The following is a 26,030-nucleotide window of genomic DNA, read 5'->3' as shown; positions in this document are numbered from 1 at the left end:
TTGACCATCGATTACTCTCACTTGGTCAAACGCATGCTACAGAGTTTCGTCTCACGACTGCTCTAAAGGGAAATCCGTGAGGGATTCCCTGAGAGAGGGAGGAGGAGCCTGCTGCTCCTCACTCTGATGCGGTGATGACATAGATGGCTCTGTGACAGCTGCTCCTGCCAATGCCACACCGGGACCTCCCCCTGCTAAATTATGCCAGGCCCCTCTCTTCACTAAATGTGCCATCAATTCCCTAAATCCCGGCCAATCAGTCCCCCAAATTATCAAGTGGGTAAGGCGAGGATTAACTGCCGCCTTTACTCTAAATTTCTCCCCTTGAAATAGAATGTGGACCGACACTAAAGGGTAGTTGTGAACATCCTCGTTCACACACAACACCTTCACCAATTGTGCTCTCCCCAATGCCTCGTCTTGCACCAGGCTTTGGTGGATTGAGATCTGATTACAGCCGGAGTCCACCAAAGCCTGATACATATCCCCTTGGATACTCACCGGTATGCGATACGCTCCAGCCCGATCAAGGGTGGTCCCTGGCACGTTGGGGATCCGGACCACCTCACCCACCTCCATCACCGAGCACTGATGCTGGAGGTGCCCCGGCTCCCCGCAGTGCCAGCAAACCGGCCCAGGCTCTCCCTCTGCACCGGTGTTCTGGAGCTCACTCACCTGAGGGGGGGGAAGACAGACACGGAAGTAGGAAATGGTAGGGCGCTGCGGGTGCGGCGGGCTGGCTGGGGTGGAGGGCGAGGAACAGAAGGGGAGAGAGAGAGTAAAGAGAGGGAAGAAGAGGAGACACACTGTTCTGCCGTTGGAACAGTCACCATATGGTGCTCCGCCAGCTCGATGGCCTGATCCACCGATGCCGGGCAATGGCACCGGACCCACTCCGCTGTTCCTTCCAGAAGTCGGGCGATGAATTGTTCCAGCGGCACCAGGTCGATGATTCCCTCGGCGTCGCGGTTGTTGGCCCTCAGCCACCGCCGGCAGGCGTCCCGGAGTTGCTGGCCAAACGCGAACGGCCGGCCGACCTCCTCCAGGCGCAGCACGCGGAAGCGCTGCCATTGCTGCTCCAGGGTGTGCCCCATTGGAGGATGGCCCTGTGGAGGTTGGCGTAGACCAGCCAGCTGTTGGTGGGGAACTGTAGCGCAGCCAGCTGCGCCTCGCCCTGTTCCACCGGCCAACCCCATGCCTCTGCTGCCTGCTCAAAAATAGCGAGAAAGGCTTTGGGGTCATCATGCGGACCCATCTTCTTTAGGGTGAGGTGGGGATGGTCCGCGGCGGTAGTGATGGTGGATCCCGCCAACGCGAGCAGGTGCTGGAATGCCTGGCGATCTTCCTGCTGCGCCAGCACCAGGGCTTCAAATCATTGTTCCTGCTCCTTCCGGAGGGCAACCAGTGCCTGGTGCTGGCTCTGTTGGGCCATGGCGAGGGCATGGACCAGGTCCTTGAAGGGGGAGGACTCCATGAGGCTGTTCTCTTCTGTACTCTGTCCCAGGTTTCGGCACCACTGTAGAAATAGTTAAGGTGGTTGGAGCACAGAAGCATGGCAGGCCAGAACTGAGTTCTCACAAAACTCTTTTATTTTAGCTTTTCAGCTTCTCATTTCACTTGCCCAAACACACACACATGCACACGAGTGTCTAGGTTGGGGAAGAGCTTCCTTCCTCTGCTCTCCTTCTCCACTTATAGGGCGCAGTCACTGGGGAAGACACACAAACACAGATTAATTCCCATCAGGTGCAGTGATTCTGCCACTTACCTTCCCTGACTCTGCCCTCCATTCACAGACCGACACTTGACCATGCCCTGTAGAACAGGATAAAGTGGCTAGAGATAATGAGATGAGATGAATTCAAGAGATCTGGGAGAATTTCAGTACGTAAAGTGCAAGGGCACAAGCCTAAGCTGAATACCCATGATCTCCAATCCCTCAGACAGCACTGCATCAAGAACTGTCATTCATCTATATCTGATATAACCACATGGGCTCAGGAATACTTTGGCAAACCTTTATCAAGCACAACAATATGGACTTACTGAGTCACATTTTTAAATGGGTAATTATTTTTTTGCCAAGATGCAAGCATAAAACAACAACAACAATAAATAAGGTGACACAAACAAGCTATAGACATGGCAGTTGGTAAGGTTTGGAAAATGCAATGCAAATAAAAAAAAGAAAGTAGTGATTTCTAAATTTACTTTTACTTGTTTTTCATTGCAGACAGTATAAGCTAAGGATATTTCATGTTTTGTCTAGTCAACCTCATTTAATTTGTTAATATACATCCATTCCTGTGTTTCAGGCTGGTAACACATTCTAAAAAAGTTAGGACGGAGACAAATTAGGGCTAATAATGAGGTAAAACAATTAAATAATGATACAATTTGAAACAATTGATGTCACCAGGTGATTGTAAACATGATTTGATATAAAATCAGTATCCAGGAAAGGCCTAGTCTTTAAGGAGAAAAGCTGGGCCATGCCTCGCCAGTTTTCCCGCAAATGTGTGAGAAAAATTGTTGAAATGTTTAAAAACAATGTTCCTTGAAGAAAGATAGGAAGAGATTTGTATATTTCACCCTCTACAGTACATAATATCATTAAATGATTCAAGTAATCTAGAGAAATTTTGGTGCATAAAGGGCAAGGGAACCCCTTCCCACCTTTACTTCTGAGAGACTCAGCCTCTCTGGGATGCTCTTTTTATACCCAGTCATGTTAGTGACTCCTACATTCAAGGCTGTTTTGCTGGCTATATCCTACATTACCATGTGATGTCTGTTCCGCACAACATGATTGGTTGATGCCTTTATTTGCTGTGTGTAAGCTCAGAAAAATCAACCTTTGTTTGAAAAAAAAAAAAAAAAAAATATATATATATATATATATATATATATATATATATATATATATATATATATATATATATATATCAGTGGCGGCTGCTGGTTTTTAAAACAGGGGAAGCCCATTTTACGCATTCATCGTAAAACCTGTAGGCCGGATATCAAAGCATAGAAAGGTGTCCTATTAGCATAGTGAACTAGACAACCCCACCTAGTGGCAGAAAGTATTTTTGCTTGTACATGTCATGTTATAGTCTGGCTTGCTAGGCTAGTGCCTCATATCCTTAATCAAAAATATCAAACATCCAAAAATCACTGGCTATTCAACGAAGAGCCTTGAACATCATACCCTGATATGCAACACAGAGTCTGTAACACAACACCCAGCTGTGCAACACATCCTTGAACATCTTCTGCAACACAGTCTGGAAATTCATAACCAGGTAGGCTATGCAACACACAGAACCTTGAATATTATACCCAGGTATAACCTATAACACAGAGCCCACCATTCTCTTAACATTACTGAACAATATACACACTTCAGATTCATGAACATTATGTGATGCACACTATTTATACACAAATTCTGCCCTCTGCTCCTTTTCCAGAAAATGGTCTGTGACCCTGTCATACCAGCTGGTTGTGCTTTCCAGAGACTTCACCAATTTCTTCTCAATGGCCAGCAGAGCAAGACTACTTAAACGGTGTTGGCCCACTGTATTTCGAGTGAAAGACTTCACTCTTTTTAAACAAGAGAAGCTACGCTCTACTCCAGCTGATGTGGCGCCAATAGTTGCAACTAAAGACAGCAGCTTGTATAGCTGGGGCATTGAACTGTCCAACTCCATGTCTTTGAAAAACAACAGAGAATCACTCAGCTTGCCCAGAGTGCCCTGCAAGTCAGTTTTTTTGTACCAAACCTGCAGCTCAGACCGTAGTCTCCCTAAATCAAAAAAATGACCATACATTTTCTCAGCACTCTGGAATGCTTCCTCTGGAAACACCAGCTTCATTTCATCAAACCTTCCTGGGTTAACCAGTTCAAGGAAGCGCAGACTTTCCAGGTTTGCAAAACGATGAGAAATCTGTTCAATTATGTTATCAAAGATGGCCATATACAAATTTCTGTAATGCTCCTGTGGATCTGGCAACGTGGAGCGGCGCTTTCTCAAGGGCACATCTCGAGGGTCTGTTGTCATATTTGCAGCTTTTACATACACAGCTTGAAAAGCCTCCTCTAACCTTTTCTCCACTGCAAAAGAAAGCAGGGCCTCTACTCTCTTTTTGCAGAAAAGGACATCCATGGCCTTAGCTTGCACAATGTCAAACACAACATCTGTCTCACAAAAGATGTCATAGTAGGACTGCAACAGGAAGGCAAACTCAAAGTCCTCCATCCTCATCACATACCCCTTGGCACAGTCAACTGTATCATCATCCATGCTTTTATCAGCAATTAAGCTGTCAAAAATCCTGATCAAAGCATCATAATTTTCAAGCACAGTGCCCACTATGCGGGAACTAAAATTCCACCTAGTAGGTGCATTTCAGGGCAACCTTGAACATTCTGCAGATTCCAGAAAAGATGTTCTTTTAGTTGATTTCGCAAAGAATGCCGCAAACCCAGACAACGTTGCAAAAAACACTCTTGATTGAGGTATGCATTTAGCACCCTGGGACAACACCAAGTTCAGTCTATGTGCATAACAATGCACAAACATGGCACTAGGAGCTACTGCCCTGACTGTGGCTTGCAGGCCATTGAGAGACGATGCCATAACTGCAGCCCCATCATATGTTTGTGCCACAAGTTTTTCCTCAAAATTGTAAGCATGCATATTCTGCTGCAAAACCTCAAACACAGACTGAGCATTGTGGCCTTCTGACACATCAAAAAATCCAATAAAACGCTCCTGGATTGCACCTGCCCTATCCACATAGCGAACAATGACAGACATTTGGGCATGACAGGATATGTCTGTGGTCTCATCCACCTGCCAAGCAAAAAAGGGAGCAGCCTGCACTTCACTGGTTATCTCGTCAGAAACAGTGGCAGCAAGTGCATTGATCAGGTCATTTTGAATGGTGTGAGACATATGGTACCAGTAAACACAGCTGATGACTGAAAACGTGTGGCTAGGACAGAGTCATATTTTGCTAATGTTTCAGTAAATTCTCTGTAATTCCCCTTGTTGTCTGATTCATGACTCTCATTGTGCCCCCTGAATGACAGTTCCTGACTGCCAAGCAATGAGGTAACATCTATCAAACGTTTCAGGAAGGCCCTGTTTTGAGCGACTATTTCATTATGCCTTGCACACTGTATACGAGCACCTTCATCGATGGCATGTTCCACCCTGACCCTCCCCAGACAGCTAAGTCTTGCACATGAAGTGACATGCTCATTGCTCGTTTCATGCCTTTTGCAAGCCCTTTTGAAATTCACCAGGTCCCAAACCCATCTTTTGACCAAATTAAATTTCCCTGAGAGGGCTTCATCAAAAGACATGGCCAACAGTACATTTTATTAGTCACAGGAGACCCAGTCAACCAGTTCACATTTTCATACCAAGACACCTGAAAAGACCTGTTATGACCTGCTGATTTTTGAATGAGATTAAGCTTGGGCTTTGGTCTGCCTTGCTCTTTAATTCTCACACTGACCGTTTATTTAATTTTTAATAAAAGGAATGTTTTATTTAATAGGTTACTAGATTTTATTCCAGCCTTTACAAATTCACATAAATAATTGTTGTGAAATAAAAGTTTTTTTTTTTTAATTTAACAAATGGAATATTTAAGTTGATAAAGAATAGGCAAATACATGTTGCATTCTGTAATAATAAAATTTTCTTCCTTTAATTTTCTTTCCCAAAATGTCTAGTTACAATATGCCTACATGCCTAGTTATAACAACAAAAACATTTTTGTAAGCTTACATGTTTCAATACACTGTACGTACAAGTACAAAACTATGGTAGTTTACTTTAAATATGTGTCTCAATTCATGTACTTTCATATTTACACTTGCTATTTTGACTGCATAAGTGTGTTCACACTGACAAGTATGGCAACATGCAGTGCACTATGAGTACCCAGATGGTATACTCAAAAATGGTCAGAAAGTTGGGTGTCCAATGTTAGACACGTCTCACTTTCAATGGTCACCATCTTGGCTACAGAAGAAAGGGACACCACAGCATGATACCAACCCTAGTGAGTATACACACACTGTTAAATATACATGATGTGTATATTTGAGAACCATGGGGCATTTACAAATCTGTCTGTTACAAATAAGTCTGTTTGTCTGCAAATTTTGGGTCATTTGTAAACCATATTCTTTGTGTGTGACATTTTTGTGCATGCACGCACACACACACACACGCGCGCGCGCACCCACACACCAGGTGATTGTAAACATGATTTGATATAGAATCAGTATCCAGGAAAGGCCTAGTCTCTAAGGAGAAAAGCTGGGCTATGCATCTCCAGTTTGTCCAGAAATGTGTGAGAAAAATTGTTGAAATGTTTAAAAACAATGTTCCTCGAAGAAAGATAGGAAGGGATTTGGATATTTCACCCTCTACAGTACATAATATCATTAAATGATTCAAGGAATCTGGAGAAATTTTGGTTCATAAAACATTAAAGTTTTAACTGGCATTTGTGGATGTAATTCTGTATTGTAGTGCTTGATAAAGGTTTGCCAAAGTAATCCCAAGCCCATGTGGTTATACCAGCTACAGTTATACCAGCTACAGTTGACTTGGGCAAGGGCACAAGCCTAAGCTGAACACCTGTGATCTCCAACCTCTTAGATGGCACTGCATCAAGAACCGTCATTCATCTGTAGCTGGTATAACCACAAGGGCACAAGCCTAAGCTGAACACCTGTGATCTCCAACCTGTTAGATGGCACTGCATCAAGAACCGTCATTCATCTGTAGCTGGTATAACCACATGGGCTTGGGATTACTTTGGCAAACCTTTATCAAGCACTACAATACAGAATTACATCCACAAATGCCAGTTAAAACTTTAATGTGCAAAAAGGAATCCTTATGTTAACTATGTCCAGAAGTGCTGACTTATCTGGGCTTGAAGGTATCAGGGTTGGACCATCACACAGTGGAAATGTGTATTGTGTTGCCTTCAAGACAACATCTTTTCCATGCATATTTCACCAAGACAGTGCAAAACCACATTCCAAAGGCATGAATGTGGAGGAAGAGGTTACAAGTGCTGGACTAGCCTGTCTGCAGTCCTGATCTGTCCCCAATAGAGAATGTGTGGCAAATTTTGAAACGAAGAATTCGACAACAATGACCCTGTACTGTTGCACACTTTAAGACCTGTTTGCAGAAAGAATGGGACAAAATAACACCTGAAACTAGTGATGGCCAAATGAGGCTCCAAAGTATGTATCGAGTATAAAGGTGCGTGGTAGATGAAGCCCCACTTCGAGGCATGTATCGTTCACAGAAAACCACATGACCGATGACAAACAAGGTCTCAGTTGTGATTCTCTAAAAGTTTAATTACTTGAAGTCTCACTCAAGAAATCACTAGCAACACCTACTGCTAAGAGAAATGTACAACATGCTTTAATTTAATCATCACATCAATGTTCTGCCACTTTGCATTATAATTTGCAGGTACTTTGCACAATATTCCATTTTAAAATAACTTATGTAATAAATTTTCATGTGCCTTTTTGTTATTTGGTGTCTACTCTTCTTACTTTCGCACACACGCACACACACAGTTTCTTTGTATGAATTTATGCTCAGTATAATTGTGTCTGCACAATTTTACTGATTTTTGTTTAGGAACAGATTTTTTTTCAATGTGTTTGGATTGAGGTTTTTCACACAATCAGGATGAAATACCGACATGAACCAAACAACCTGAGACCTCATCTGTCATTGGTCACGTGGTTTTCTACTAAACAATACACACCTTGAAGTGGGGTTTCATCCAACACGCCCCCTTATACTGGATATGTGCTTTGGAGCCTCGGCTTCAGACGGCCCATCGCTACCTGAAACACTTCATCACTTGGTGTCTTCAGACCCTAAACAGCTTTTAAATGTTGTGAGAAGGAATGGTTACATTATAAAGTGGTAAATGTTTAACCATCCCAACTTTTTTGAAATGTGTTGCAAGAATCAAAATTGAAAGGTGTTTATTTTGAAAAACACTAAAATTCATGAGATAAAACATCAAATAATGTGCTGTTGTATTGTTTTGACTGCAATACAAGTCAAAGATTCTATCCATCCATTATCTGTAACCGCTTATCCTGTGGAGGGTTGCAGGCAAGCTGGAGCCTATCCCAGCTGACTATGGGCGAGAGGTGAGGTACACCCTGGACAAGTTGCCAGGTCATTGCAGTAAGTCAAAGATTACTTACAAATAATTGTCTTCTGTTTTAATTTCAATTTCAACATACCATCCCACCTTTTTCTGATTTGAGTGTGTACCTAAACTCAAGAATAAAAAAGAAAAAAAAAAAAAGGTCATACAATAGGCATGTTCTGGCTTCCAAACTACATTTTGGGGAAAAGTTAAAATTGTGTACATTTCATTTTTCTTGTACTGTCCCAATTATTATTTATTATTATTTATTTAAAATAAAACAGTGTAGCAGCATCAGAGATTATTTACTCATCTTCAGTAACATGATAACTGAAAATTCAGAGCAAACATCCATCCATCCATTATCTCTAGCCGCTTTATCCTTCTACAGGGTCGCAGGCAAGCTGGAGCCTATCCCAGCTGACTATGGGCGAAAGGCGGGGTACACCCTGGACAAGTCGCCAGGTCATCACAGGGCTGACACATAGACACAGACAACCATTCACACCTACGGTCAATTTAGAGTCACCAGTTAACCTAACCTGCATGTCTTTGGACTGTGGGGGAAACCGGAGCACCCGGAGGAAACCCACGCGGACACGGGGAGAACATGCAAACTCCACACAGAAAGGCCCTCGCCGGCCCCGGGGCTCGAACCCAGGACCTTCTTGCTGTGAGGCGACAGCGCTAACCACTACACCACCGTGCCACCCCAGAGCAAACATAGTTCAGTTTTAAAATATGTATAGTATATTTATTTACCATTACTACTACTATTACTAAAGCAGGGTTATGTCATAGGTGGCACGGTGGTGTAGTGGTTAGCACTGTTGTCTCACAGCAAGAATGTTCTGGGTTTGAGCCCAGTGACTGACGGGGGCCTTTCTGGGTGGAGTTTGCATGTTCTCCCCATGTCTGCGTGGGTTTCCTCCGGGTGCTCCGGTTTCCCCCACAGTCCAAAGACATGCAGGTTAGGCTAATTGGTGGCTCTAAATTGACAAGAGGTGTGAATGTGAGTGTGCATGATTGTTTGTCTCTATGTGTCAGCCCTGCAATGATCTGACAACTTGTCCAGGGTGTACCCTGCCTCTCACCCATAGTCAGCTAGGATAGGCTCCAGCTTGCCTGTGATCCTGGATAGAATAAGCGGTTATGGATAATGGATAGATGTACACCTGCATATTCATGCAATTATCCTGTCAGCCAATCATGTGGCAGCAGTGCAATGCATAAAATCATGCAGATCAAATCAGGCCCATAGCTCCAGTTTATATTCATATCAAACATCAAAAATGGGAGAAAAAATGTGATCTCAGTGGCTTTGACTGAGGTACTGTTGATAGTGCCAGATGGGCGGCTTTGATAATTTCATAATGTGCTTCACTTTTATCTCAGTTTTATCTCTTTGGATTTTCATTTTACAAAAAAGTCATTGCACAGAAATAAATTTAATGCTTAATAGAAGCATGCAAATATGAACACTTGTAATTGAACTTAGCAAGAGCCACTGCATAACAATATTTATTAATCAACTTTTTAAGGTATTTTTAAAATGGCATGATTTTAGTGGTTTAGAAACACTTCAGAAATGAACTGCATGTTTAAAGGATGGATTACAAATTTAAACATAAATTAACATGTGGAGGCACAATGATGCTGTGGGAAGCATTGCATCTGCATAGCTCCAGGGTATCTCGTTCAATCCTGACCTTGGTTTACTGTCTGTATAGAGTTTCCATATTCTCTGTATTTGTGTATGTTTTCTCCAGGTTGTCTGGTTTCCTAGCAATGTGTAAAACATGCAGATAGGCATATTGGCTACACTAAAATCCTAGGTGGTAATGTGTGTGCATGGTGCCCTGTGATAATCTGGCATCCCATCTGGGGTGAATTCTCTCACCTTGTGCCCAGTATTCCTGGGATTGGCTCTGGATTCACCATGACACGGACCTGAATATGGGTCTATCCTGGAATATGCTTGTACCAACAGGGAAGAAAAAAATCCATTGATGAGATAACCTGGTCATTCAGGTCATTAAGGTAGTCACCTGCCTTCATTTTACATTGCTGAGCCTTGACCTGACCAATTAAATCAACCCCAGATCATAACAGTGCCTCCAGAGGCTTGTGCAGTGGCCACTATGAATGATAGGTGCTTCCCTTCTTACCCTGACACACCCATCGCTCTGGAATAGGGTAAATCTGGCCTCTTCAGACCACATGATATTTTTCCATTGCTCCAGAGTCCAGTCTTTATGCTCCCTACCAAATTGAAGCCTTCCAATTATCCTCACTAACAACAGGTTTTCTTATGGACAAACAGCTGTTTAGTCCCAGTCCTGTGAGCTCTTGTTGCATTGTCTGTGTGGAAATGATCTTACTTTCACGATTAAACATAGCCATGAGTTCTACTGATTATTTTTTATGATTTAACTTCACCAACTGATTTAAGTGATCTCTGATCACGGATTTTTTTCCGACCACATTTCTTCTGTGAATCTGATTGTTCATCATTATCTTTCCAGGCTTTAATAATGTGTTGGACAGTTCTTAACCCAATTCCAGTAATTTCAGCAATCTCCTTAGTTGTTTTCTTTGCTTGATGCAGGCCAACAATTCAATCCTTCTGAAACAGTTAACATATTTTCCATGACCACATGATATGTCTTCTGACATGGTTGTTTAAAAAATGAGAAGCTACTCACTGCATCAGTTAGGGTTAAAAGAATTGTTGCTGAAACATATTAATCACCATAATAATGATCTAATCAAAGACTCTTAAGTATTTGCTTATTTAAATCCAAATGGTGCTTTTTTTTGGCTAGGTAGTGTATATTTAAGCAATACTGCACATGCAAGAATGCAGTTATACTGAATATCAGCATGGCTGTGGTTCAGCAATAGGCACGAGGCCACAGCCCCAGTACCATAGTTAATCACAGCCATGCTGATATTCAGTATAACAGCACAAATGAGAGTGCTAAAGTTCTCTTTCTTCAACAGTTATTAAACAATAAATTAATATAGAGTAACTGACATTTCAGACACAGTATGGCATAATGTTTTGTTTAATTTTGCTATTCCAGTCCTCGAAAAAAATCTCCCAGCCTTACTTGCCCAATGGGCAAGCAGCACCCAAAACATACTTACCCGAAAAACAATTCCACTTGCCCAGAGCTTTATTTTATTTTGGAGAGGACAGAATGCACTTGATTTTTTTAAATATAGGTGAAGCAGCATAATTATCATAAATCATGGGCGCCGCCAGGGGGGAAAGGTTAGAACAATTCTAGGGGCCCAGCACTGCCATGGGGCCCTTTAAGGGGCTGATAATATGCTTTTAATGATTTTAATAAGACTTTTGAAATAACAACAATGCAATATTCCATCTGGTAAAATGAACTAATTGAACAAGGTTGTCTATTTCTTGAGTTCTTCAACATATTGTCATTTAACCCTCCCCCTTTTGCAAAATGGTACGGTCCAGTTCTGGTAGAAGCGCGATGCGTTAAATCTGTGTGCTGATCAGTGCAACGCTACTTGCTGCTGTGTCGCGGTGCAGCAGCCAGCCAGCCAGCAGTGGAGTGCATACAGTCTATGATTGCTAAATATGAAGAGTGGCTGTCAAAAACGTAAAGAAAGGCAGCTGAAAGCTGAGAGGGACCGGAGAGGCAGGCAACTGGTCACTCAGTTTTTCCCAAAGAAAGGTAGCTATCGCTCACGTGTGTTCAAAATATTAGCGAATGGTAAATGAACAGTATGAACGTGGTTGGATTAGCCTATCAAGAGAACACTTTTACAGTTTGTACAGTGACATTTTTTCCATTTTAATAACTGAACTGACGTGTGATAAACAAGATGAAATATTACGTTATGCTGGTGCTAATAACTAGTGCTAATAACCAGTTTCATAACTAATGAGGTGCCCTAAATATGCACAGATTCAGCCTCAGGGGGACCTCCGCCCTACCAAACCACTGAACCCCCCTTTGGAGAAGGAGGTAAGCAGCAATACAACCCATACATGCTTTAGGATTGAAGTTTTTAATGAGCGAGCGCCATATACAGTTTGCTAGATTAAAGTGTTGCTAATGTAACAGACGTTGTGTTGTTCACCAGTCTTTTTATTCTGAAGAAATGAGACACAAATACACTGCTGAGGACGGGCTGCAAACGTCCAGTGGCATTGGCGCTTACATTTCCAAAACGAACTGAAGGAGGCCAGCGCCTCGTTCCCATAACTACCTGCGCTCTTAAAGGGCCAGCGCAGAATTTCCCCACCACTACACACAATGGCAAGTGGAAAAAAATAAACCCGTTACACTAATAACGGACACCAGTCAAGTGTTTGACATGGTTACGTGTGTGGAATGTTCACATGTTCTAAACCATTGGTTTCAACCATTGGTTAATACATAAAATGTAATAACAAAGTCACAAACTCAAGGTCCATGGGCTATCAAAAGTCAAATAATGACAATAGTGCAATTGTGACGAGGGTGGGCAAAGTTGGGGGGCCAAAAATTCTAATCTTTCATGGGGCCCAAAATTTCTGGCGGCGCCCCTGATAAATCCACAAAACCATAACACCAATATATGCACACACATTCAGAAAGAAAAGTTCTAGTAGCAGGGGAATTAATAATTTAGGGTATATTAAGCAGTAGAGTTTTGAATGAGTATAATAATAATGATGGAGCTTTGTTTCTGTTATCAAAGGAACACAGTCCTGTGCAAAATATCACCGTGGAACCAGAGTGTAGAAATGAAGCTACAGTTCAAGAGAGTTCTACACACAACACACACACTGAACTTTACAACAGCTGTACGTATGTGAAATGGAAATAAATCGACTAAGGCAGGAATAAACTATTTTAGATAAAATGGTTATTGTCCATTACACACTGATCAACCTGTGTGACTCAACTGTGCCTTTGAATCGAGAACAAATGAAAAGGGAACTGAACATTAACCGTTTATTGAAATTATTCTTAGAAGGGTGATTATGGACCCTTTTCACGTGACGTCACGACAAACGCGGCCGCCATTTTGGACATGTACTACCAGTAGTTTACCACAGCCAGCACTGAGGAACGGCAGCAAAGAAAGTGTTTATTTTCAGCAAGACTTCCATCATGCCACTATATTGTTGTGCACCTGGATGTAGTAACCATCAACAAACAAGGCAAGGGTTATCATTTTATCAGATCCCAGTAGATGCTGACCGACGGAGAAGATGGATAGCGGCATACCAACGCTTGTGTAGTGACCACTTTGTTGGAGGTAAGACGAATAAAATTAGCCAGAAAAGGCATTACATTGCTGTTAACATTCTGTGGCGGTGAGTGTGTAACCAAATAGGCTAAAATAACCCATTGTAACCTCTTTGTTCTTCTGTAGTAGCTATTAGCTAACGACATTAGCTAGGGTTGTGTTCCTTTGCTGTTGGTAGACTGTAGGACAGATCAAAGGCAGTGTCCTACAAACAGCGCTTAATTTGAGGGGGAGCAAACCGGAGCGCGCTCCGGAACCTCGGGCGTTGGCTCCGGCAGCTATTTACACTGGATCCGGTGATCCGACACCTCTTTTGACTATGTAACAAAAAAAAAAACAAATAATTAAATAAAAAAAATACAAGTTTATTTAGTGTTAATGTCTGATTTTGATATCTGTCTTGTTGGTGATTTCTCTCATGAAACGACATCCACAAAATATCTGCAGATGAACTTAATTTGCAGTGTTATTACAAAACATGCCCAGAAGCGCAGCGCCGCGCCCCCTCCCCCCTCTTTTTTCCGCACCGGAGCCGCTCATCCTCTGCGCTCCGGGACCTCCCACTTTACAAATTAAGCACTGCCTACAAATAAGTGTTCAAAACAAGAGGAACATGTATTTGTCTCTTAAATCCAGGCCGTTCCCTGTAATCTGTAACAATGGTTGGAGAAAGTAATGGCAAATAGTGAGTGCACAAACCATAGAAGGTAAACTGTACACAGCGCCAAGGCAGTGTGATGGTATGTCTACTTTTAGATTGTGTTAGCTTATCAGTGAACACACTCGTCACTCGACGAGTTTCACATCTTTACGATGGATACTTAAATGTGTGTTAGGTATTATTGTTGCAGTCTAAGCAGTCATTGTAGCAGCTAGATGAGCAAGAACCGAAAGGGTCTGTGCCACTGGCGGCTCGTTAATAGGGGCGATTTGGGCGACGCACTCCCAAACAGGGAGGGAGATTTTTTTTTTATCTACTCCTACTATCAACAGTAATGTCATTGTCCAATCAGGCTAAGGTTGTGCCTGGTGTAGCCACGCCCTTTTGGGGCGATTTCTGTCAGGTTCAGATTTGCCCCAAAATCTCCCATTGACACTAATGGTACGTACGTTTTTTTCGAAAATCATGCTCCCAATGGATTTTCTATTGGGTTTTATGTGCTCGCACAAGCAGCGTGCTTACGTCATACGCCTGTTGCGCCGCGCAAGTGTTGCCAGATTGGTTTTAAGTGCATTTTGGCGGGTTTTGAACTGGGCTGGAAAACACAACTTGCGCGGGAAATGTGTGAACATTCTATGAAGATGGCGGCGAGTGTTGAGTGCAACAATACGATAGCATCTCTGAAAGAAGTTCCCTTTAGTCGTCGTACCAATGAGGAGAAAACGGCAATCAAACAGCTAGGACCTCCTAGACCGAATTTAAACATCAAGCAAGTGTCTACGAAGGGGGAGAAGACCTACTCAAGAGGTTTTAACAAGAACTGGTACCACCGGAAAACTTGGCTAGCTGGCTGTGATGTAGTCAATGCTCTTTTTTGCTACCCTTGCGTTCTCTTCCACCCTGGAAGTAGCACAGCAGACGGTACAGTGATATCTGATATTTGAATTTACTAGGCAAAAGTTGTTTTTGTGTGTGTGTTTTACCAATGACAGTTTAACATTGCCATGTTTTTGTTTTACCAATGGCAGTTTAACATTGCCATGCTTGGAATATTTCAGTAGCCTCAAGTTCTCTCTGACTTGGTGTAAATTAAGCATATTTTCAGTTTTTATATATTGTACAGTATGTGTTCATTGGAGCCAGCAGCACCTTACCTTTTTTCCAACTTGTTAAGCCAAGTTGCACTGACTACAAAACCTTGTGTAACCTTGTGTGTATATAGCTAAATAACTAAAGCCTTTTGTGTTCATTGACATGCTTGTAATACTTTAAATTTCCTTTTAAGGCATGGCTTTCTGGAGGAATTCTTGGGAAAAAAACTGCAGAATTTATTTAGAATTATTTGTTGTTAAAATGGTGCAATTCCATATAAAAAAAACCACATAATTAAGGTGCACATGTTTGTTTGATGGTTATGCTTTTCTTCATCTTTTTCAAAACTTAAATAAACACTTTTGGATTTATATCCTGCCACTTTAATTGCATTCTTTAGAATTGAAGAAATTAGAATATGTTTATAATTAAGAATTTGTGTCTACTTATTATAGAATACTGGAATAATATGAGAAAATAAATGAGTAATGTAATATTAATTGATTGTGATGCCAAAAGTTTTGCTTTGAAGGCTTCACAATGAATCTTCCTTAGTTTTAGCCTGGCAAGCCAGACTAAATGTGAATATTTGCCACTCGTAGGCAAAAATATTTTTGGCCACTAGGTGGGTGGGTCTAGTTTACTAGGCTACCTTAGTTTGCCACCTTTAACTTGTTTAGTGTTGCCACCTAGTGGAGAGAAGAGATATTGTCTATATTGATATCTGAATTTACCAGGCAAAAACAAGTTCGGCCAATTGATTTGCTACCTAGGTCAATTTACTTCAGTCCTGTGGACATTTACGGTCCGTCTAGACATAACGGGGGAAAATTGCCCCCCCTGAAAAAAAATTCAGGAGCCGCCACTGGTCTGTGCCATAAACCGTTATTTATGTACGGCGTTGCTAATGTGTCGTTACTGTTGTTATTTCTCCCTCTGCTCGCCCTGTAAATGCCCTACTTCGCTGGATAGCGAAGGTGTTTTCTGCATTTCGCTCCTTTTTCTTGTATGTTCTCCGTTTGTCGCCTTCCTCGCATTCAAACCAATTCGAGCCGAAGTCTGCTACATGTCCAAAATGGTGGTCGCGTTTACGAAGGTCACATGACTGAAAAGGGTCTATAGTTACTATATAACTGCAGCTACAATGGGAATGTGCTGATTCTGTTAGCATTTGTAATTATTGTACCATCCACTATTAGATAAAGTTAAAATAAAATCTTATAATATTGTTTGAAAGTCTAGAGCAATACATTTTATTTTACAAATAACACTTCAGATATTGTTTTAACAATAATAAGCATCACTGTATAAATGATAGAGTGCAGATAGCTGTGTAACTACATGTGCTTGGGGTTGCTGAGACATGGACGAGTGGGAATAAGATCTAGCCCACAGTTCAAGTCAAAGCTCTTTCAGAGTAAATGCTTTGGCTTTCATAACATTCTGTTCCCAAAAGCTGATGTCGGGAAAAAGTCTTTACACAAAAGTTTTCTTGCTTCTGTGGTTTTTTAAAACTGTTCTTCCGTGTCAGGACTTTTCGAGAAAAGAAGGTATATTCCAACATGTAGCTAATGCTAATGCTAGGCCACAAATCTGCACTGTCACTCCAGTCATTTTGAGGAATTTTACATGGATGAGAACCGCTAATAAACTCTCATTTCTGTGTATATCTATCCTGTGCTTCTTTCTGACTAAGATTATCCAAGTAATCCAGGAGTAGAACTTTTTTAGCTGTAGTTTTCTTCAGACAATAGCAACGGACGCCTGACATCTCCACTTGGCTTAAGTATATGAACAGCCAATCAGCGGGTCTCATATGTGTTTACAATTTTTACAACCCCGATTCCAAAAAAGTTGGGACAAAGTACAAATTGTAAATAAAAATGGAATGCAATGATGTGGAAGTTTCAAAATTCCATATTTTATTCAGAATAGAACATACATGACATATCAAATGTTTAAACTGAGAAAATGTATCATTTAAAGAGAAAAATTAGGTGATTTTAAATTTCATGACAACACATCTCAAAAAAGTTGGGACAAGGCCATGTTTACCACTGTGAGACATCCCCTTTTCTCTTTACAACAGTCTGTAAACGTCTGGGGACTGAGGAGACAAGTTGCTCAAGTTTAGGGGTATGAATGTTAACCCATTCTTGTCTAATGTAGGATTCTAATTGCTCAACTGTCTTAGGTCTTTTTTGTCGTATCTTCCGTTTTATGATGCACCAAATGTTTTCTATGGGTGAAAGATCTGGACTGCAGGCTGGCCAGTTCAGTACCCGGACCCTTCTTCTACACAGCCATGATGCTGTAATTGATGCAGTATGTGGTTTGGCATTGTCATGTTGGAAAATGCAAGGTCTTCCCTGAAAGAGACGTCATCTGGATGGGAGCATATGTTGCTCTAGAACCTGGATATACCTTTCAGCATTGATGGTGTCTTTCCAGATGTGTAAGCTGCCCATGCCACACGCACTGATGCAACCCCATACCATCAGAGATGCAGGCTTCTGAACTGTTGGGACGACCCAACAACTTGGGTCGTCCTTCTCCTCTTTAGTCCGAATGACACGGTGTCCCTGATTTCCATAAAGAACTTCAAATTTCGATTTGTCTGACCACAGAACAGTTTTCCACTTTGCCATGGTCCATTTTAAATGAGCCTTGGCCCAGAGAAGACGTCTGTGCTTCTGGATCATGTTTAGATACAGCTTCTTCTTTGAACTATAGAGTTTTAGCTGGCAACGGCGGATGGCACGGTGAATTGTGTTCACAGATAATGTTCTCTGGAAATATTCCTGAGCCCATTTTGTGATTTCCAATACAGAAGCATGCCTGTATGTGATGCAGTGCCATCTAAGGGCCCGAAGATCACGAGCTCCCAGTATGGTTTTCCGGCCTTGACCCTTACGCACAGAGATTCTTCCAGATTCTCTGAATCTTTTGATGATATTATGCACTGTAGATGATGATATGTTCAAACTCTTTGCAATTTTACACTGTCGAACTCCTTTCTGATATTGCTCCACTATTTGTCGGCGCAGAATTAGGGGGATTGGTGATCCTCTTCCCATCTTTACTTCTGAGAGTCACTGCCACTCCAAGATGCTCTTTTTATACCCAGTCATGTCAATGACCTATTGCCAATTGACCTAATGAGTTGCAATTTGGTCCTCCAGCTGTTCCTTTTTTGTACCTTTAACTTTTCCAGCCTCTTATTGTCCCTGTCCCAACTTTTCTGAGATGTGTTGCTGTCATGAAATTTCAAATGAGCCAATATTTGGCATGAAATTTCAAAATGTCTCACTTTCGACATTTGATATGTTGTCTATGTTCTATTGTGAATACAATATCAGTTTTTGAGATTTATAAATTATTGCATTCCGTTTTTATTTACAATTTGTACTTTCTCCTAACTTTTTTTGGAATCAGGGTTGCATGTCATGATTTACAACCAAATGGGAGACACCCTTTGTCGGCTGTCCAAAAATCATTGTGGCTCCAGTGCCACAGTGGTGGTATGTTGATACATATTTAGAAAATAAAAATTATATCATTACGAAATATATGAAACCATCAAAAACAATTAAAAAATCATAATATATACAGCGCCCTCCACAATTATTGGCACCCCTGGTTAAGATGTGTTAGAAGCCTTAAAATAAATTAATTTTTTTTATTGCAGAAGCATAATCTCACACTGAAAATTGTAGAAAAATGTAACCCTTAACTCAAGTGAATTAAAAAAAAATCCTGACTAAGAAATAATTATTTTTCATAAAATCACCTGTTCCACAATTATTGGCACCCATAACAATTCCTAGAAAATAAATGTAATTGAAGCATTTCTGTCATTTCTACTGTAGTTTATAAAGTTGATCAGAGTATCTAGGAACCTTTAATTAGTAATTCATCACATCCTGTTTCCCTGGGGTATAAATATGATGTGACACAGAGGCCTATTTCTCTTATCCACTCTTCAACATGGGAAAGACAAGAGAACACACCATTCAAGTCAGGCAATGGCACACCTTCATAAGTCAGGCAATGGCTACAAGAAAATAGCCACTCACCTACACCTGCCCATATCTACAGTCAGAGGAATCATCAAAAAGTTTAAAACAACTGGAACAGTGGCAAACAAGCCTGGACAAGGATGCAAGTTTATCTTGCCACCACGCACAGAGAGGAGAATGGTAAGAGAAGTAAAAAGTTCTCCAAAGCTCACTGTTAGAGAATTGCATCAAAGAGTAGCATCTTGGGGTCACAGTCTCCATAACAACCATCAGGCGCTATCTACATGCCAACAAGCTGTTTGGGAGGCATGCATGGAAAAAGCCTTTTTTCACTTACAAGCATAAATGTAAACATCTGGAGTTCGCTAAGCAGTACTGGGACTTCAACTGGGACCGTGTGCTTTGGTCAGATGAGACCAAGATAGAGCTTTTTGGCAACAAACACTCTAAGTGAGTCTGGCGTAACACAAAAGATGAGTATGCGGAAAAGCACCTCATGCCCACTGTGAAGTATGGGGGAGGATCGGTGATGCTGTGGGCCTGTTTCTCTTCCAAAGGCCCCAGGAACCTTGTTAGGGTGCATGGCATCATGAACTCTTTGAAATACCAGGACATTTTAAATCAAAATCTGGTAGCCTCTGCCCGAAAGCTGAAGATGGGTCATCACTGGGTCTTTCAGCAAGATAATGACCCTAAACATGTGGCCAAATCTACACAAAAATGGCTCACCAGTGTAGATGCAATTGGTAATTAAGTGATCAGTCTCATTAAATCAGTCTCATTAGATCAATCTCATTAAATCAGTCTCATTAAATCAGTCTCATTAATTAATACCATTAATTTTGGTGCTTAATAATAAATTACCAAACAGCTAAATTATGGTATCTTCCAAATTATTATGATCACTTACTGTATTACATAACTCATATGCACCTTGGAATTCTTTTGAGATTGGATGGCTTCAAAAATATCGGTACAGCAAATAAACACAGTTTCAATAATAATTGAATTTATTATAACAAAGATAAAGATGAATAATAGCAGTTGAATACATTCAAATATGATATGGTCATATACTTGATGAGCATGTGTGTGTGTGTGTGTGTATGTGTGTGTGTGTGTGTGTGTGTGTGTGTGTGTGTGTGTGTGTGATAAAAAAAAATTAAATATTAGCAATTAAAATACATTCAAATATGATATGGTCATATACTTGATGAGCGTGTGTGTGTTTGTGTGTGGGGGAGGTGACCACGTGTTTCTAAGTAGAACAAAAGAGTTAGCTTTGGTTGCTAGCTAAGATCCCAGATAGCAGAGGGTCGTTGATTCGACGTGGAATCATCGGCATGTTCTTCGACCTATAACGCCGTCGAATCACCGTCGATCACCGACGTTGATTCAACACTGCTTTGCTCATACGAGTTTCCGTTGAAACGACGTTGAAAAGTGGCTGGTGGTCGACAGAGAATAGACCCCCTTTCACCCTTTATTCAACTACGTATTTTGGTCGATTTATAGTTGAATTTTCGGCGATGATTCATCCAACTTTACTTCCTGTTTTATGTACAACAGGAAGGCTACAAATTAAGCAAAACAGGCTAAATTAAACTAGCTAACAATAAAGCATCGGGGCTCTTGCCTAGGATGAACACACACATGCATACTTCAACCATGAAAGTGAAACTTAATTTATATCAATGTGTGTAGGCTACGTCCTGTTTAATGTACAACAGGATATAAAAATGCATGCAACAATGCACCTCTCCTAATGTTTGTCAAGCTATCTAATGAGGCATAACTTTTAACATTTATAAGGAACAGAACACACTTGAACAAGTTCTTAGAAACATTATGATTTATTTATAATTGTGGCCTATTCCTCCTGCGGCGCAGACCTGTACATGGAAACAGAAAAACATAACCAAAATTAATTTGATGCAGCATTGATAAAGAAAGTCAGCAGTAGGCTATGGGTTTCTAAATGCCACCCTACCTCATTATTTGGACATGGGGAAAAACTATATTTAAAATCCAAAGAGGGATGGAGGGAGGAAAATTAAAACAAAAGAAAGAAATGAAATATAGAGTAGAGAATATTTGATAAAATTAAGGATGTTTTTATTCAGTAAACATTTAAAAAAATGTTCTACAACACTCTAGCCTAGTGACTTACCAGTAACAAAATAGACTTGAAGTATTCAGATCCGCTCTGCATAAAGCAGCTAAATCCTCTCTCTGTCTCCTGGCAGAAAGCTCCTTGGTTTGCTTGTTGTCTCAATCACAGCTGGTATTCTGTAGAAAGACTTCTTTTCACCTTTCCCATCAGCTTTGTTAGAACCCTAACACAGCACAAAAGTTTACCATTGTAGGCTTATGATGATCCAAGTGCCTCATGGGTTCACATACCGCGCGCTGCCTTTATTTCCCCCAAATCACGAGTTTGTTGGTCTTCCAATGTGGCGCAGGGTTTGTTTACTTCCGGTTTCGGGTGACGTCAGTGAAAGGGGTCTAATGGGGGCATTACCGCCACCCACTGGATTGGGGTGTAAAGCAGTCTGAACAAAACGTGTAAACATAAACATAGGAGAAATGAACCCGTTTTTCTAACTCGTCCTCACTTAGTCTATTTTTCTTTTTTGATTAGTCTGGATTTGATATTGTAAATTTAAATGTGAATCAATGTATATTCATCGGACATGAACAAATGAATAAATCTTGAGTAATCTTGAGGGGCGTGTGTGTCCGGGGCGCGGTGTCGCGGGGGGGGGATCGAACGAACCCTCCGATCCCCCCTGACTACGGGCCAGAATTAGTTGCGCATCCTACCAATGTTGAAAACTGGCCGGCAAAAGTGACGATGGTTCAACGTCGTATATTCAACCTTCTCTGACGGTCGACAGATCAACCTTTACCCACGTTGATTCAATGGTGATAAATCGACCCTCTCAGACGGCGGAGAAATCGACGTTTCACGGCGCCGTTTCAACGTTGATTTTCTGACGTACGACGGAAACCGACCATTCTGACCAAAACTCTACGTCGTTTCAACGACCCTCTGCTATCGGGGATGTGTTTGTGTGTGTGTGTGTGTGTGTGTGTGTGTGTGTGTGTGTGTGTGTGTGTGTGTGTGTGTGTGTGGCCACGTGTGGAGACAAAGATTAGCCTTGTGTTGCTAGCTAAGGTGTGTTGTGAGGCCTGTGGCCTAAACAAAAGAATTAACTCTAGGGGAGTGTGACCACGTGTTCCTAAGTAGAACAAAGAAGTAGCCAATAGCTAACCCACTAGCTCATAACATTACTAAATCCACTGAAATCTTGATGAGGTCAAAATATGTGTAATAATGAAGTTAAAGTGTTAGAAAGGAATAGAGAGCATGCAAAAGCCTATCTATTAACAGGGATGTGATTGGCCAAGGACAAAAAAGCAGGAAAATATATAGACCCATAATGCGACACGGCAGCAGTGTGGTGTGGTATAAACAGACAGTTTCAGAGAACTTTACCCATGAGATGTTATAATGACTCAGCACCCCGTTAATGGCCAAATGGAATTCAAGGTGAGCAGTTTAACTCCACACAGAAAGGCCCTTGCCGGCCACACGGCTTGAACCCAGGACCTTCTTGCTGTGAGGCGACAGTGCTAACCACTACACCACCGTGCAGTCTAATAATAATAATTATTATTATTATAATTATAATTATTATTATATAATTCTATCATATAATTATCATCATGATTATGAACAGGCCAAATCCCAAATGGCTCCTGGTTGAAGATGGAGTGCACTACTGTAGAAGCCTTTTTATACTTTCTATAGGGCGGTTTTGGAGAGAGCTGGGGGGCATTTGGGATTCAGTTAATAATTATTATTATTATTATTATTATTATTATTATTATAAACAAAAGAGCAGCTAGCTGCAGCTGAATCCCAAATGCCTCCCAGCTCTCTCCAAAACCGCCCTATAGAAAGTATAAAAAGGCTTCTACAGTAGTGCACTCCGTCTCCAACCAGGAGCCGTTTGGGATTCGGCCTGTTCATATGCATGCGTAATAGCGCTCGTTTATAGATGTGTTACTAACTAACTAACTAACTAACTAACTAACTAACTAACTAACTAACTAACTAACTAACTAACTAACTACAATTTCCAGTGAATTCAAACTGGGACACACTTTAAAACTACTACCTGGAAAACAAAACTGTTGATGAATTAACAAACTGATTAATTCCTAACTTCACTCGTGTGTACTTATGTAAAGTATTAAATTAGTTTGCAAGCTAACAGTGTAATGTGTTTCTACATCCAGGCTGCTTTAGCGCGTGCGCACGCACGCACACACACACACACACACACACACACACACACACACACACACACACACACACACACACAGCCAACATGGACTGAGAGAGGAACCCCCCCCCCCACACACACACACACACACACACACTCAGACACTCACCCAGAAGTTTCTTCACCTCATCTTCACTCATGTAAACATTGACACTCGAGTGGTTGTTATGGCTGTTGGTGCTGATTATCCCACTGGGTCTGGCAAGGCACAGGGCCGCCTGGAGCAGCAGGAGCAGCACGCAGCCCCCGAGTGTCCTGAGGGCTGGAAGCAGCCGAGCGCGGAACTCCGTCCGGCGACCCTCAGCGCCCCGCGCCGCCTCCTTTTTCCCCAGCATCGCACCTTCACTCTTCCCTCACACTGCTTTAGCAAACCCTCAGGCTCTACCCTCATCCAAAACTTGAGTGGCCTCCGGTGGGCAGCATTCCTATAGTAGGTGTTGATAACAACGCTCACAAAAACCCCGCTCCGTCTCCAGCCTGTTGTCCGGTGCTTCCTGGCCGAGCTAACCATAACGCTAACGACGCCAGCTAACTTTGTTCAAGTCTTCAAGACTCGGGTCACATAAAGGTTACTCTCGCGTTATGCATAATGGGCTTTTTTTATTATTATTGGTACCGCTTAACCTAGGGTAGGTTATTATGCGCACGTGTGGCTCATTGGAGTTGCCTATGGATAATGTGGTAATGTGGTCCTACCCCCCCCAAAAAAAAACGAATTTGCATGATTCATGAGGGTCGCATTTTTATGCCTGAAAATCTGGAATTCCGGAAAAATCTGGAAGAATCACATCCTCGTATTAAGCAATTGAGAGATCAAAACAAAATAGAACAATCATCAATTCAACACCCTAAGTGCTTACACTGTACACAATTAAACCGTTCCTGAGTTTAAATTCACACTACTTCATAAAACCAATTCCTAAGACTAGTCTTTTTGCCCAAACTGCTAATCTTACTTCAGTATCTTGCCTCGACGCAAGACTATGAGGAGAGGTTCTGAAGAGATGGAGTTTCAGCTTTTTGTGGAGGCCTCCGTGAAGAGCAGAGAATTTCTTGGTCCGACACATGGTCGTTCGTGATGAAAAGTCGTCTCTGATCAAACAATGTGCACAGCACTTTTAATTAGAAGGAATCCGGTCGCTTCTAACTTTAATTAAGTGCTTTGGGCTGCAGTCGTACATACTTATAATGAACAAATGAAACCGGTTGTAACTCAATCTGAGTCAAAATCGCGAGATTCTAGAGTTTACCGTAGCCAAAGGTAAGTAAAAGAAAAGCGCTAAATTCTGTTTCTTGCCAGAAAGACGTCTTTTCTTGGGTTTTCTGGTGCAGGGTATCTCTTTGTGTCTGGACGGCTTGGAATCCAAGATGAGAGAGAGAGAGCAAGCTGGGAGTTTCTGGGTTGTTCATGGGATCATGGAGGAAGTGACATAGGTGATCCCGCCCAGCCGTGACGTAGGTCACCGCGGAAGTTAGTTGATGGGAGTTGTAGTCCTTAGACGGACTGTTATAGTTCTTAGACAGTAGGTGGCAACTGTACCTACACCAGACACAAAATCAAGCTCCTCCCATGGCCATCTCAGTCCCCAGACCTCAACCCAATTGAAAACCTGTGGGGTGAGCTGAAGAGGAGAGTGCATAGGAGAGGACCCAGGACTCTGGATGATTTAGAGAGATTGTGCAAAGAGGAATGGTCGAATATCCCTCTCTCTGTATTCTCCCATCTTGTGAAATGTTATAGGAGAATATTAAGTGCTGTCTTGTTGGCAAAAGGGAGTTGTACAAAATATTAACATCAGGGGTGCCAATAATTGTGGCACACATGATTTCATGTAAAAGAAATATTTCTTAATGTGGGATTTTTTTTCCCACTGATTAAATGCATTTGAATTAAAGGTTGGATTTTTCTCTTTTTTTGCATTGTTGTCCTATATTATTTAAAAAAAATGAATTTATTAGAAGCCTAAGAACATATCTTAACGAGGGGTGCCAATAATTGTGGAGGGCGCTGTATACTGGTTAGAGGTAAGGAACATTATTCAGTGATATTGTTTATTATTAATTCCAATCGTGATATAAAAGTTCCAAGTTTGACACCTGCCTGCTTCAACCATGCTGCTGGCACACGATGTCCTTGACCCTCATCGCCCTTAGCCAATTGGTATAATTACGTCATTCCGTGGACCCCTCTGAGCCGAGCTTTTCCTGTACACTCGAACACATGCATACTTCGATGAATTATAACCAAAAACAAGGAAATTTGAATGATTTCCTCAAAATATTTTTGTACTTATATCATCGTGTTGAATAAAACTTTTTAATGCATTTCCTGTGAAACGAGACAAGCTACTTTAGACTGGTTCCCTGCTCTCTTAGGGCCTGTGTGCCTGTCCTGCTTAGGTTGCCAGC

The sequence above is a fragment of the Neoarius graeffei genome, chromosome 10, assembly GCF_027579695.1.
Source record: "Neoarius graeffei isolate fNeoGra1 chromosome 10, fNeoGra1.pri, whole genome shotgun sequence".
Lineage (NCBI taxonomy): Eukaryota > Metazoa > Chordata > Actinopteri > Siluriformes > Ariidae > Neoarius > Neoarius graeffei.
The sequence above is the reverse complement of the archived record's forward strand: the minus strand, read 5'-3'. Positions refer to the sequence as shown.